Below are 13,972 nucleotides of genomic sequence, written 5' to 3' on the forward strand. Positions count from 1 at the left end.
GCGCGTAGAACCGCTCGGCCACACCGGCCGACCCACTTTAGAAGTCACTGAGCTCTCCTCATCGACTCATTCTGCTAGTACTTCTTCTCTACTGTCCACACCTCATTGCCTCCTTTAAAAGTCCTTTTATGTAGGAGCCGTGACATATAGTGGCCAATTCTGCATTGCATAAGAGTGTCCTGATGTTTTTGGTCAGTTAGATTTCGTTTGTTGTTCCATATGTTATGACTTTCCAGTGATCGGCTAAGAAACTGTGCCTGATCTTCTGACATGTTTCAAAATCCCGCTTGGCGCGTACCCTATGCAGTGCCATTGCCGTCTTACAGTGGTCCTAGGAGTCTCTGAGACAACGCAGCCATCAGGGACACTTTTCTGTATCTTTCGGCCGCTCTGCGAATCAGGTCGGTAGGCGAAATACATCGAGCAGCCTTGTTTTCGGAGAGCCTACACGTTCAGTACAGTCTATTGCCTTAACCGCATTTTTATATTTTTTATTTTATTTCATTGCATTTTATTTTTTATTTTTATTTTTTACTTATTTTTTTCTATTTTTTATTTATATCTTTATTTTTAAAATTTTTATGTCTTTTTTGGCCACTACTTAGCAACTACTCCATTCTTGTTCGTTTAAATGAAGAGGGATGTAGGCTGACTGCCCAACAATGCAGGTGTGAGCCATAAATGCATGAAATTTTTCTACTATCGGGCTTCACAAAATTCCATTCCATTATTACTTAAAAGTTGTAAAAGTACTTAGTTAATAACTAAACCATTTGCGGGAAAAAGTACGCGAAGTCACTACTAATTTCACCTAGAACTCACGTAGGTGCGGAATAGAGCTGACATCTTGAAATTTAATGATTTTTAAACTCTTAATTACATAAAATAACAGGTATTTTGTGAGAATATTGACCGAAAATGTGTTTTGATGTTACAGTCATTCACAGGAACAATACAAAATCATAATTCTAACAAAAGATAACAGTCTATTATGACTTCACTGTCCACTCGCATGCATCTTGCTGATTCTTCAGTTAAACGTAATAGCTAAATCCGAAACTAAACCCACTCAATACCTCTAAAGTAAAAAATTGTAGCTGTAAACAAATCACACCAAACCGAACGAGTGGCCATACTGAAACCTAGCAACGTCTCGGTGCAGTTGTTGGAAAATCGGCGGGTGGACCGATCGGTAAAATGTGTGAGAAGCTTACAGAATAGCAACTTAGACCAATCCAAAATGACGTCACTACTGAGGCCAATGTACCGCACCGATCAGTGCCCCAGGAGAGTATTTGGTGGGAGCGCAGTCAACGTCCACCAGCAGCGAGATGAGTGGCAGCAGGCCAAGGGCTGCATCAGCGCTCCATAGTGCTCAACTTCTGAGGCCATCAGTCCCCTAGAACTTAGAACTATTTAAACCTAACTAACCTAAGGACATCACACACATCCATGCCCGAGGCAGGATTCGAACCTGCGACCGTAGCGGTCGAGTGCTTCCTGATTGTAGTGCCTAGAACCGCTCGGCCACCCCGGCCGGCGCAGGCCATGGGAGACGCATCATTCGTGCTAGAGGACAAAATGCTATGTGTTGCATTTGCTACTTCTGAAAGTTCTTTTTGCAGGTGTAAAACGGGTTTTGATGGGATCTCATTGTAGGACTGTGTAGAGCAAGTCAGATAATGCATGATTTTAATGTTGCATATAAATGTGTGTGTGGTGTCACCGCCAGACACCACACTTGCTAGGTGGTAGCCTTTAAATCGGCCGCGGTCCATTAGTATACGTCGGACCCGCGTGTCGCCACTGTCAGTGATTGCAGACCGAGCGCCGCCACACGGCAGGTCTAGAGAGACTTACTAGCACTCGCCCCAGTTGTACAGCCGACTTTGCTAGGAAAGGTTCCCTGACAATTACGCTCTCATTTGCCGAGAAGATAGTTTAGCATAGCCTTCAGCTACGTCATTTGCTACGACCTAGCAAGGCGCCATTACCAGTTTATACTGAGATTGTTATTAATGTATCAACAAGAGCGATGATCTCCAATTATGGATTAAAGTTAAGTATTCCAGAAGCTATGTACTATTTTTGGCTACTATAATTCCTTGTCATTTTCCAGACCTCACGCCAGCCTGCGTGAGCTTAAACGCGTGGCTTTCGGCTTCCTCCAAACTCCGTGAATTGGCTCCTGCCAATTCACAACAGTGTTTGTGTGTGTGTGTGGTGTCTGTTCTGTCGGACATACATACGAGGCCTGTTCAGAAAGTAGGCTCCGATTGATTGCCAAATTGAAACCACAATGAACATCAGAAATGTTTTACTTGTAACAATTAGCTACACCTTTCAGCTACTTCTCTACATAGTCGCCGTTCTGACTTAGACTTTTGTCATAGCGTTGTACCAACTTTTCAATAGCCTCATCATAGAAGGCAGCCGCCAGTGCTTTCCGCCAATTCTCCACGCTGGCCTACACCTCGTTGTCTGTGTCAAAATGTTGTCTTCAAAGACAGCGGTTCATGTGACCAGAGATGAAACTCAGGGGGAGACAATTGCGGACTGTATTGTGGGTAATCTAACATTTCCATTTGAAAACGATGCAGGAGCATCTTCATTGCCCCTGCAGAATGCGGCTGAGAATTGTCATGAAGACGAAACAGCACGACAGTTATGTAATGTTAGCTGCGTAGCTTCAGGCGAAATTTCTCACCAGGCCCAGACACTATTTTCTAGGCATCTTTACGCACTCACTGCGAGCTCAGAAATGAGAAGAGCGACGTGATGCTAACTGGGGTTATACTAGAGACACTACACAACACATCTGTGCAAAGCTTTATCGGATTTTCATAGTCGTTTCCATTTCGCGACCGATCGGAGCTTACTTTCTGAACGCCCCTCGTATATATGTATGTAACATTTCTAAAAGCTTGAGGCCAAACACAATTCCTTCAGTGGAAATGCATCAGGTATTATTTCCGCTCGCAGGAACAAGTGTCACGCCGCGTCCGAGGGGTATATAGACAAGAGACGTCGCGTTGGCGTATGACGAGTAGGAATCTGGGTCGGCTGAAAACTGCGCTTTAATGGCCGATGCTGTGAAGACAACCGTTCTAGAAAACCAGAGCATCCGGGTTGGAGGCCTAGTGCGGCGCAAATTCTCAGACCACTTCCTTAATGTCATTGCTCTAATGCTGCCGCCATTCGAAAAATTTCCCTGAATATCACTACATCATCCCATATCAAACTAAGTTTGTTCACCAGTGGACAAACTGCATTTTCAAAAGTGGCTCCCCTTTGCGTTGGATTCTGTAATCGCCGTTTGTATAAGAATTTTGGTTTAGGTGTTTTTCGCTGCAATGTAATTTGTTCACCTGTAAACCTGGGCTTCCAGCTTTTGTTTCGTTTATTTGGCGAAAGTAACTGTAGAAAACATTTAAGTAAAATTATGACACTTATTTGCTTGGAAACTTTCATTGTAATTTTATAAATAATGTGGCTTCGCAAAAAAATTTTTTTCCTTGTTAAAAAGACTGCTGTAAAAGCGAGAATAGAGTTACACCACAGCTTCTGTCAACTTCGGTATTTGTGGCATTAATAAACTATTAACAGTGGCTCTCGAGTTCATTTGTTTACCCCAGCGAATCATTCACTTGCTCCTTGCAAGTAATCTTCTTCTTCTGTTTCAAAACAACGAAAAAAGACGTTATTGAAGGAAGTATTGGTGGTTTGGACTGTGTTTTCTATACTGAGCCGGCCGTTGTGGCAGAGCGGTTCTAGGCGCTTCAGTCCGGAATCGCGCTGCTGCTACAGTTTCAGGTTCGAATCCTGCCTCGGGCATGGACGTGTCTGTTGTCCTTAGGTTAGTTAGGTTTAAGTAGTTCTAAGTCTAGGGGACTGATGACCTCAGAAGTTAAGTCCCATAGCGCTCAGAGCCATTTGAACCCTTTTCTATATTGGTTTGAGCCGCCCATTGTGGCCGAGCTGTTCTAGGTGCCTCAGTCTGGAACCGCGCGATCGCTACGGTCGCAGGTTCGAATCCTGCCTCGGGCATGGATGTGTGTGATGTCCTTAGGTTAGTTAGGTTTAAGTAGTTCTAACTTCTAGGGGACTGACGACCTCAGATGTTAAGTCCCGTAGTGCTCAGAGCCATTTGAACCATTATATTGATCTGAAGAAACGAATAGATAAAGCGACGACGAATATTAAACGAGAAAGGGGTGAAGTAGACTAGTATGTGTGTGTGTGTGTGTGTGTGTTGGTGTGTGTGTGTGGGGGGGGGGGGATGGTAGGGAGCCTTTACGCTACTTCACTTCAGTTTAAAGCTTTAAAGGGGAAGATCCATTGTGAAAGGAGCGAGTCTTTGTTGAAATAACGTGAAAAATCATAAAACACGACAGTGAAGAGAAATGAATAGCTGTTCTATATTGTTATTTTGCCTTTAATGTGGGAACGCAGAGACTACCCCAGCTTATGGATGAGAGAGCACAAAGAGTTCTTGCTCGGATCAGTTCGCGTCTGAAAGGGCAGGGTCAGCCGCTCGGTTACACTGCGCGGGAGCACGCGTGTGGCACGTGGCTCCGTGCGGCTGCTGTTGCTGCGGGCACCTCGGCGCGAAACAAAGGACGGCGTCGTGGTGGGTGCGCGCGTCGACTGCAGCCTTTTGTGGTGCCGGCGCCGAGAGGCGGCGGTGGCAGTGGCTGCGGGCTGCCGGCTGCCACTTGTGTACTGGAGGGAGGAGGGTTGCGGCTCCGATGTCCGTAGCGCACCGTCGCTCGATGTGTCGAAGAAAGGTAAGACAAAGTAGTCGGTACCATTCAGATATTCGGATACAAAATAAACAAACCGACTTATTTACAACATTTCGCGTCCCACAGCATACTTTTAAGACTTCCATTTCTCTTCACCTGTCATCTACCTGTGATATTACAGTTATTTTATGAGCAAAGTAAAGTGTGTACCATGCCTCCCAGTTTTCTGTGTGACTCTCAGATGAGAAAGAGATGGTATTGCATTTACTTTATCAGCAAATTAAAATGAGTGAGTACGGTGCCTCCCAGTTTTGTGTGTGCCCCCTCAATGAGAAAGAGATGGGCAGTACGTAACATTATCCCCTCCGCGCAGGAGTAGTTTTGGTTCAATTTAACTTTAAAGCAGTCCCTTCAAACAGTAATTTTTGGTGGCCATCAAGATGGCCGTCACCTGTAGAAGAGCTCTCGGTTTAGAGAAGAACGGCAGCAGTGTAGGGATACATTCATGGGATGTTGTTGCCGGTTAGGCCCAGCTAGGTAATGGCAGACTAACAGATCTGGAGAATTCCCTCAGTACTATGCTATGTGTGAAGCGTTCAGTGGATTCGAAAGTAAAACTGTATGTACCGACTTGACAGAAAATCCTAGGAAGTTCTGGTCTTACGATAAATCAGTAAGTGGATCGAAACAGCATATCGAGACACTCTGGGATGATAATGACATTGAAACAGAGGAAGACACGAGTAAAGCTGAAATACTAAACACCTTTTTCCAAAGCTGTTTCACAGACGATGACCGCACTGTAGTTCCTTCTCTAAATCCTCGCACGAACGACAAAATGGCTGACATCGAAATAAGTGTCCAAGGAATAGAAAAGCAACTGAAATCACTCAACAGAGGAAATTCCACTGGGTCTGCCGAGATACAAATTCGATTCTACACAGAGTAAGCGTAAGAACTTGCCCCCTTTCTAACAACCGTGTACCGCAAGTCTCTAGAGGAACGGAAGGTTCCAAATGATTGGAAAAGGGCTCATGTAGATCCAGTTTTCGAGAAGGGTCGTCGAGCAGATGCGCAAAACTACAGGCCTATATCTCTGATATCGATCTGTTGTAGAATTTTAGAACATGTTTTTTGTTCGCGTATCATGTCATTTCTGGAAACCCAGAATCTACTCTGTAGGAATCAACATGGATTCCGGAAACAGTGATCGTGTGAGACCCAACTCGCTTTATTTGTTCATGAGACCCAGAAAATATTAGATTCAGGCTCCCAGGTAGATGCCATTTTCCTTGACTTCCGGAAGGCGTTCGATACAGTTCCGCACTGTCGCCTGATATACAAAGTAAGAGCCTACGAAATATCAGACCAGCTGTGTGGCTGGATTGAAGAGTTTTTAGCAAACAGAACACAGCATGTTGTTCTCAATGGAGAGACGTCTACAAACGTTAAAGTAGCCTCTGGCGTGCCACAGGGGAGTGTTGTGGGACCATTGCTTTTCACAATATATATATATATGACCTATTAGATAGCGTCGGAAGTTCCATGCGGCTTTTCGCGGATGATGCTGTAGTATACAGAGAAGTTGCAGCATTAGAAAATTGCAGCGAAATGCAGGAAGATCTGCAGCAGATAGGCACTTGGTGCAGGGAGTGGCAACTGACCCTTAACATAGACAAATGTAATGTATTGCGAATACATAGAAAGAAGGATCCTTTATTGTATGGTTATATGATAGCGGAAAAAACACTGGTAACAGTTACCATACGCGACAGGAACAGGAAAGTGAGGTAATGACAGTGGCATGTAAGGTGCCCTCCGTCACACACCGTTGGGTGGCTTGCGGAGTATAAATGTAGATGTAGATGTAGACGTAGATGTATTCGCTGTTAAGACCCACAGCTTCCTGTACGAACAGCGGTTTAGCTGGCAGCAGAAAACAGTGCCTAGCCTGGAAATCTGCTGTTTTTTAGCAGGGACTTGGTTTTTTAACCCTTTAGTGACCAGTGGGAACTATAGTTCCCACTTATTTGTTTTCGCTGTAAGTTCAGTGGTAACCTGTTTTACCATTTCTAACTTGTGCTGTCATCTCTATCAGAGTATGCTAAGTAAAACTAGATTGTCAACGGGTGTGCGAAAGTAGTTGTATTTCTACCTTGTTAGTCAATCAATGCAGAAGCGCAGTTTCCGCGTGAAAACGAGCCACTGTTTCGACCGCTACAACGTTTTTTGTACAGTGTGCTTTCCTTTTGGGTGTGAAACGACTTGTGTCGTATTTATCTACTTTTATATTTACGAGGGAGATTGTATTCGTGTATATTTGCTTGATTTGACTGAAAATTATGTAAATAATACAAGGTAAGTTAGTGGGAACTATTTTTCCCACTGAACCTGTGTGGAGTGCAATGCATATGGCTATGCAATCAGCATCGGAGTTATTGTTTGTTTCTTATTCTTTAGAATGTATGGACTGACGCCAGATGAGGTTTTCAGAATTTTGTACGCTTTACCAGAAGATGCAGAAGATAGGCGAAGAGGAAGGCCCGTTCATTTTCAAACACCAAAAAGAATTGTGTCTGGAGTACAAGATGAAGTTCATCTGGAGAAAGTTGGAACTCATTTACCTACAAAAGGTACAACAAATAGAAGATGCCGCCAATGTAGCACCAAGAACAAAGAAAAGATAACAAAAATAATGTGTAACAACAGTCGTGTACCTTTGTGTGTAGCACCATGCTTCTCTAAGTTCCATAGTAGATCACCTTAGTGAACTCAAAGGACAATATGAACTAATAAAACTATAAATGTAATGTTTAACATGCTTTTTGTACTAAAAATACAGGATATACATTTTTTTTAATTTGCAAGTGAAGTTACTCCAGAGTTCGGTGGGAACAATAGTTCCCACAAATTTTTTTATACTCGTAGGCTAAACTCTCACTTTCAAGATTTAAACTATGATTTTATGAATGGTTTCTTAGCCCAATAAAGGTCTCATAAAAAGTCTACAACTTCTGGAAATAATTTGGTCACTAAAGGGTTTAGAGGACGCATCAGGGTTGTCGCTCTTCTGGAGAAGTCAACACGTAGTGTCCGTAACGAGCAGAGACGACATCGCTGACGACTGGCAGACGTCGTCGGCACAACGCGTCGAAACGATACGGACCACAGGCTCGGTAACACGTCATAATTCTCACTTTTGCTCCTCTTTCTCTCGCACGTCTGGCAGGGGCATCATTAATTCCACTTCCGTAACTCATATTCTAGCTTAGTCTCGATGACCTGTGAACTTGGTATCAAATACTTCTTCCTGATACAGGAAACTATTTCCTCCCTATTTCAGTATTAATATTCGCTTAATGTTGCCTTGTAAATACGGGATGCGAAACATATCTCAATTATGGAGTCTAATTTGGACTTTTCCCTTCCTTATGATTGTGGTACCGCCCTCCTTGTCCCCTTACAGCCCCGTGACAAGCTTCGGTTAATCCACATCCGAAGTGACTGCTTGAGCCACGTCTGCAAGCATAACGAGTTATACGCTACCACGACCTCACGTTGTGCCATTGCCTTCATTGGGTGCCATTTATCAGCGGAAGCACTGGGCAGGCAAGGTGTAATACCACAACCGCACATATTTATAGATCTTTCAGCTATCTTCTCGCTTTACAAGCACCGTTTCTTCGGCGAATGGTGTAGTGGCTAAGACACTGGACTTTTATTCGGAAGAAACTGGTGTTATTAACTCCTTAGTACGTGCAAAGCTAAAACGCTAAACGTTTATCAGTTTTCCTTCGCATTAATGATCTTGAGAAGATATATTTCCAGCCGACGTTCTACAGTTTAATCCAAGAAGGGAAAAAAAAGCAACTATGTTTTCAACCACCTGACGATCATTGGTCTCACAGTAGGTGTGTCGTCTAAGGCTATGAAAGTAACGACTAAATTTTGTACTGTATGTATCCGATACTCTCGTAAAACAAAATAAATGTCGTGCGAGTAGGACCTCCCGTCGGGTAAACCGTTCGCCGGGTGCAACTCTTTCGATTTGACGCCACGTCGGTGACTTGCGCGTCGATGGGGATGAAATGATGATGATTAGGACAGCACAACACCCAGTCTCTGAGCGGAGAAAATCTCCGACTCAGCCGGGAATCGACCCTGGGCCCTTAAGATTGACATTCTGTGGCGCTGACCACTTAGCTACCGGAGGCGGACAATACTCTCGTCACAAACACTTGTTACAAAGCATTCATTACAACGGTGTTGTCAACCATCTGACGATCATTGGTCTCACAGTATGTGTGCCGTCCAAGGCTTTCAAGTAGCGACTAAATTTTGTACCGTATGTATTCGATACTTTCGGAACAAATACTTGTTACAAGGCATTCGTTACACGCTAGTCTCGTTACTGAGAGTCATTACTGATGTCGACGTGAAACACAACTATTACTTTGCTAACCTGTCAAGTTTTCGGCATAAACGTGCTCGTGAATACACCAGGTGGTTGGCTTCTATTTCCTGAACAGATTTTTCTCTTCTACATATTACAGACGTAAAGTCCCTAGCCTCTACTACCATAAACGGTAACAGGTGTTGTCGCAATAGTTGAACTCTTTGTCGTATAAAATAATCCGAAATCGTATCGCCACGCCACTGCCCCACGTAGGCCACGACAGGTAGACACGGTAATTCTGGCATACGACGGCCGGCCTCTGCAGAGAGAGCGAGGCAAGGGGAATACCGCGGTAGTACACGGTAATTATAAATTCCATAAAATATTTGAAAAAAATCTGTACAGGTAATTGGCCAGGAACAACGTAACGAATGGTTCAGTTGTGAAAGATAAGCTCTTAATGTTATATTACAGTTTTTATGTTCCATGTGTGCACCTTTCGTCACACGGACCACATCTGATCCGTAGTCGAGTTCTGCGCACACACGATCTAGCATACAGGAGCGACGGTAAGAACAGTTGCTGCGGTGCGGTGTCGCATGTCTTCAACGCTCTGTGGCAAAGGTGAAACGTAAACGCTGTCCTCGATGTAAAAATCTCAAAGTGTCAAGTCCGGCGGCTGCGGTGGCTAATACAGTAACGACGAGTTAGCGGCCGCAGTTTTCAGGAACTGTAGATGGTTTTCCAAACTAACATGCCAACATCACGTTAAAAAATGCCTTGAGAGTCTGTCTTTCATGTGCTGTATCATTCGTTACATTGACTTTTATATATACCTTTCGTGGGATTTACAATTTCCCTGCAATTGTGTTCCAGCCACTTGGCGGATCCCAGTGAAAGCCACTGTTTACCGCTTTGGACTCTGAAAAGCCAACAATGGGCCTACCGCCGCAAACGCCGTATGAAGCGAGGAAATCCGAGTGTTACGAATACTCCCAGTTCTTCCCTAATCGGTCGCAAATTGTAATCAGAAAGACAACACTACTACTGTTAAAATATGTTTAGTACTCCGCGACACTAAAGACTTGCTCTGTTGAGAATGAGATATTTTCCGGAATACGAAAGCTACCAAGTCGAAATGTACGTGCGGAAAAGAAACCAGGCGAGTAACGAAACATTTCCGTTACTTCCGAGGCGGCTGACGTTAACGAATAGGAAGTATACGTAAACTAGCGACTCGGCCCCAGTCTGATACGAACTGTATTTGGAGAAGAATACATACGAGAAACGAAACGCTGCAGGAAGTAAAGGAAACATAAGTTGAATCTCGTGGAATATTCGTTACTCTGCAGAATACACAACCACATGCAACCGCTGTAGGGGCAACATGTACAGAACAAAGCACCAGAACGCGCTACCTCATACTGTAGCAAGTATTTCAAAAGAAGGGTTCGAATTTACTGCCCTCCTACAACGTTCTCGAAATTTATCCTCGCGTTAGTGATATCTGTCATGAAGATTCTTGTGGTTCTTATTGACCGTAAAAAGATTCTCGTCCGCTGGCGTGTGCCATGCCTTGGGAACTACAATCGGTTTCAAAGCGCACAGGAAATGCTGCTGTCAGCGAATCCAGATCGATCTCAACCAGTTTCCGAGCAAAAACTGCAGACGTAAGGAGTCACGTACCTCGCGATAGTCCATTAGTAACAGCAGCATGTAGAGCTCGACGGCTTAAATGGGCCAAACAGCACAGAAACTGGACAGCAGCTGGCTATAGGTGTTTAGTGTGGTCCAATGCGTAGCAATGTCGCCTCTATCGAAATGATCCAAGGCGTTGATTACACCTGCGGCCCACTGAGCCGTTTATTGCGCCGTGAGTGGTGGGTGTAGCTAAGGGGGATGCTGTTCTGTTATGTTCTACAAATATCTTTCTTTCAAGACCTGGGTCCACGCGGGCAATCCTGATCATTAACCAGGATGCTATTTCAACGTTTTCGGTGAACAACTGTGCCCTTACTTTTTCATTTTCTGGATGAGTTTACTGTGGAGACTTCCTTCATCTAGGATGACAACAGCATTGTTGAGACGACTGCGCGTATACACTCCCAGTTTTACGAGCAATCAGGCACCTTACAGCACCTCGGTTGGTCGGCTAAATCGTCCGTTACTAAACTAGTGGAAAATTCGTGGGACTACTGAGAACAGTGGATGAAACGTAAGAATCAACATGCCCTCACTTCTGTAGTTCTACGGAATCTAATCAACATTAGTACCGGCATACCTGCCCCTCTGTTTCACCGATTTGAGGTCATTATCCAAGCAAGAGGCAGTGTTACATGATATCAGCGTGAAGTTTCGGTTTCGTGACTGATTATTTTGCCTGTTGTCCTACTGTGAGCACGTTCCAGATGATACTCTTGGCTGACGCATCATGATGACCACTGCAGTACTAGCCTTCTTGCATACAAGAAAATTAAAATTCCAAACGAACCTATAGTTGAAACCACGATTTAGATCATGTCACATATTCCATCTTTATGGATAATGTAATCGTACGATAGATCCGATTCCTTTCTGCGTAAAAAAAGGTTTAGCTGACATATGTAAACATTAACTAGGCAACTTATCTTGTTCTGTTTAGTATCGCTAGCGACTTGGTGGTCGTCTGGTAGGAGGAAAACAACATTATGTTGATTCATTCATCCATCGCTTTCTGCGCGTACACTTCCATATTTGCCAGGAAAACCACGAAATGCACACGTTCTAAATTATGTGTATTATACAACCTGCTCTGTGTGGTTTTTAATTAATCAGATAGAAAACCCTGTATTGGAGCAATTGTAGATCAGACATATAAATCCATCTGTCTATATATGCTATCATTGTTTCTGACTGACAGAGTACACAGTTAGACCACGCATTAAAACACAGAAAGTACCATAATCAGCCATAACGCCACGAAAATTCTGGAATAATTTACGTTAGCAAAGCAAGAAAATAATTATCCGCCTGTACATATGACTAATAGAATATCTAACGTTCGCCATAAACTAAATTATAGCACGAGAAAATATTTCATTTATGGCCACAAATATGTTTCGATTTTGAAATCCGGAATATTTACAGATAGGAACACTTGAATAAAACAATAGTTTATTCCGTTGCATAATGTTCATTGCGGTAACTGCATTTCATCGAGTGCCATTTCAGGTTTCTTTTTATGCTCCCATTTCTGAAACTCATCATTAGAGGAAAATTTCTTAGGTCAAGTAATTTTTTAGAATTTAGGAAAGACACAAAAAAATTCAAGGAAAGTTTAGTGAATAGGATGATGGGCAGTTATTGCTAAACATTATACGTAAGCACAGCGTGCAACTGAATCATAATCTATTTAACTTATCCTCCCTGAAGTCGGGAAATTTTGAGTAATACGTTTCAGTGTTTCCAAAGTTTACAGTTTGTATAACATCATAGTTTGACGAATGTATCTTCCCTCCAAAGCATTAACGTAGGTCAGAAAATAAATAAAACTAAGTCGGGGCCAAAATTTGAGAACGTGGCAGGTTGGCACTAATTTCGAAACCCTATACAGAATTTTTTTCCATTTTTTGAGCTGAAGCATTCTCCTCTGCATTACTTCGCTTTTGCGATCGTTTATACTTCAAATCAAGGCGTGACCGTTCCGGTAACGTTTCATTCCTTAAAGCAGACATTTTTATTAATAAAATAATGTCATAATCGTCTCACATGACTCGCAGAAAGAGCTTTAAATACTTTGAGTGCAAATTCACCTTGGCCACATCACAGTTCTACCGTGCGCTTGTCTATCAGTTTTACCTCCGGTCCTTTGTTCCACCTACTGTCATCTACTGTCAATTCATTCGGAATATCCCCTATCTTTCAACACGTTTTCACACCTCTCATTCATCTCTTTCGTATACAGTGCTTGACCGCTACCTTTTTTGGTTCAAATGGCTCTGAGCACTATGGGACTTAATATCTTAGGTCATCAGTCCCCTAGAACTTAGAACTACATAAACCTAACGACCCTAAGGACATCACACACACCCATGCCCGAGGCAGGATTCGAACCTACGACCGTAGCGGTCGCGCGGTTCCAGATTGAAGCGCATAGAACCGCTCGGCCACCAACGGCCGGCGCTACCTTTTTTAATCTCCTGTTCTCAGAAGATACTTATTCTCAAGATCTTCAATTATTTGTCGAATGTATTCTAATCTCGACCTTCCACATCATGTTTTGCCCTCTGCGACACTTTCCAGTATCTGAGAAGTTATTCCCTGAAATCTTAACACATGTCTTTATTCCTTGTCCCTTCTCCTACTTAGTGTCTTCTTCTCATTCTTCTTCATTTGATGTATAAGACAAACTGTCCGTTACTGTACTCTATCTCTTGCTCTTGCATGGTCCTTCTACTCTTCTTCTTTCAGTGCATTTATAACTGACAGCCTTCACCATGAATCGTTCTCTACTCATATATTTCGTTTTTTTTTTGTTTTTTATACTCCTAAATCTTTCATGATATCCTAACCTCCTATACCAACATCTTTTGTACATCCTTCCACTCATCTTAGAAACCTCATTTCTTAAGCCAGTATTTGCCTTTCTTGGTGTCTCCTTGTCACCCAGGCTCCACCTCCTTAAGTAAGTGTGGTACTGCTATGGTTTCTTAGAACAGATTTTGGTTTTCTTTCTGACTTTAATGTGCTACTGTTTTACAATCGCATCATACATCGGAAGTAACTTTATTACGTTTCCGGTCCGAGTCATGGTTATGTTCAAACGTAATGTGGAATCCGAGGTATCTGCAAT

The sequence above is a fragment of the Schistocerca piceifrons genome, chromosome 6, assembly GCF_021461385.2.
Source record: "Schistocerca piceifrons isolate TAMUIC-IGC-003096 chromosome 6, iqSchPice1.1, whole genome shotgun sequence".
Classification (NCBI taxonomy): Eukaryota; Metazoa; Arthropoda; class Insecta; order Orthoptera; family Acrididae; genus Schistocerca; species Schistocerca piceifrons.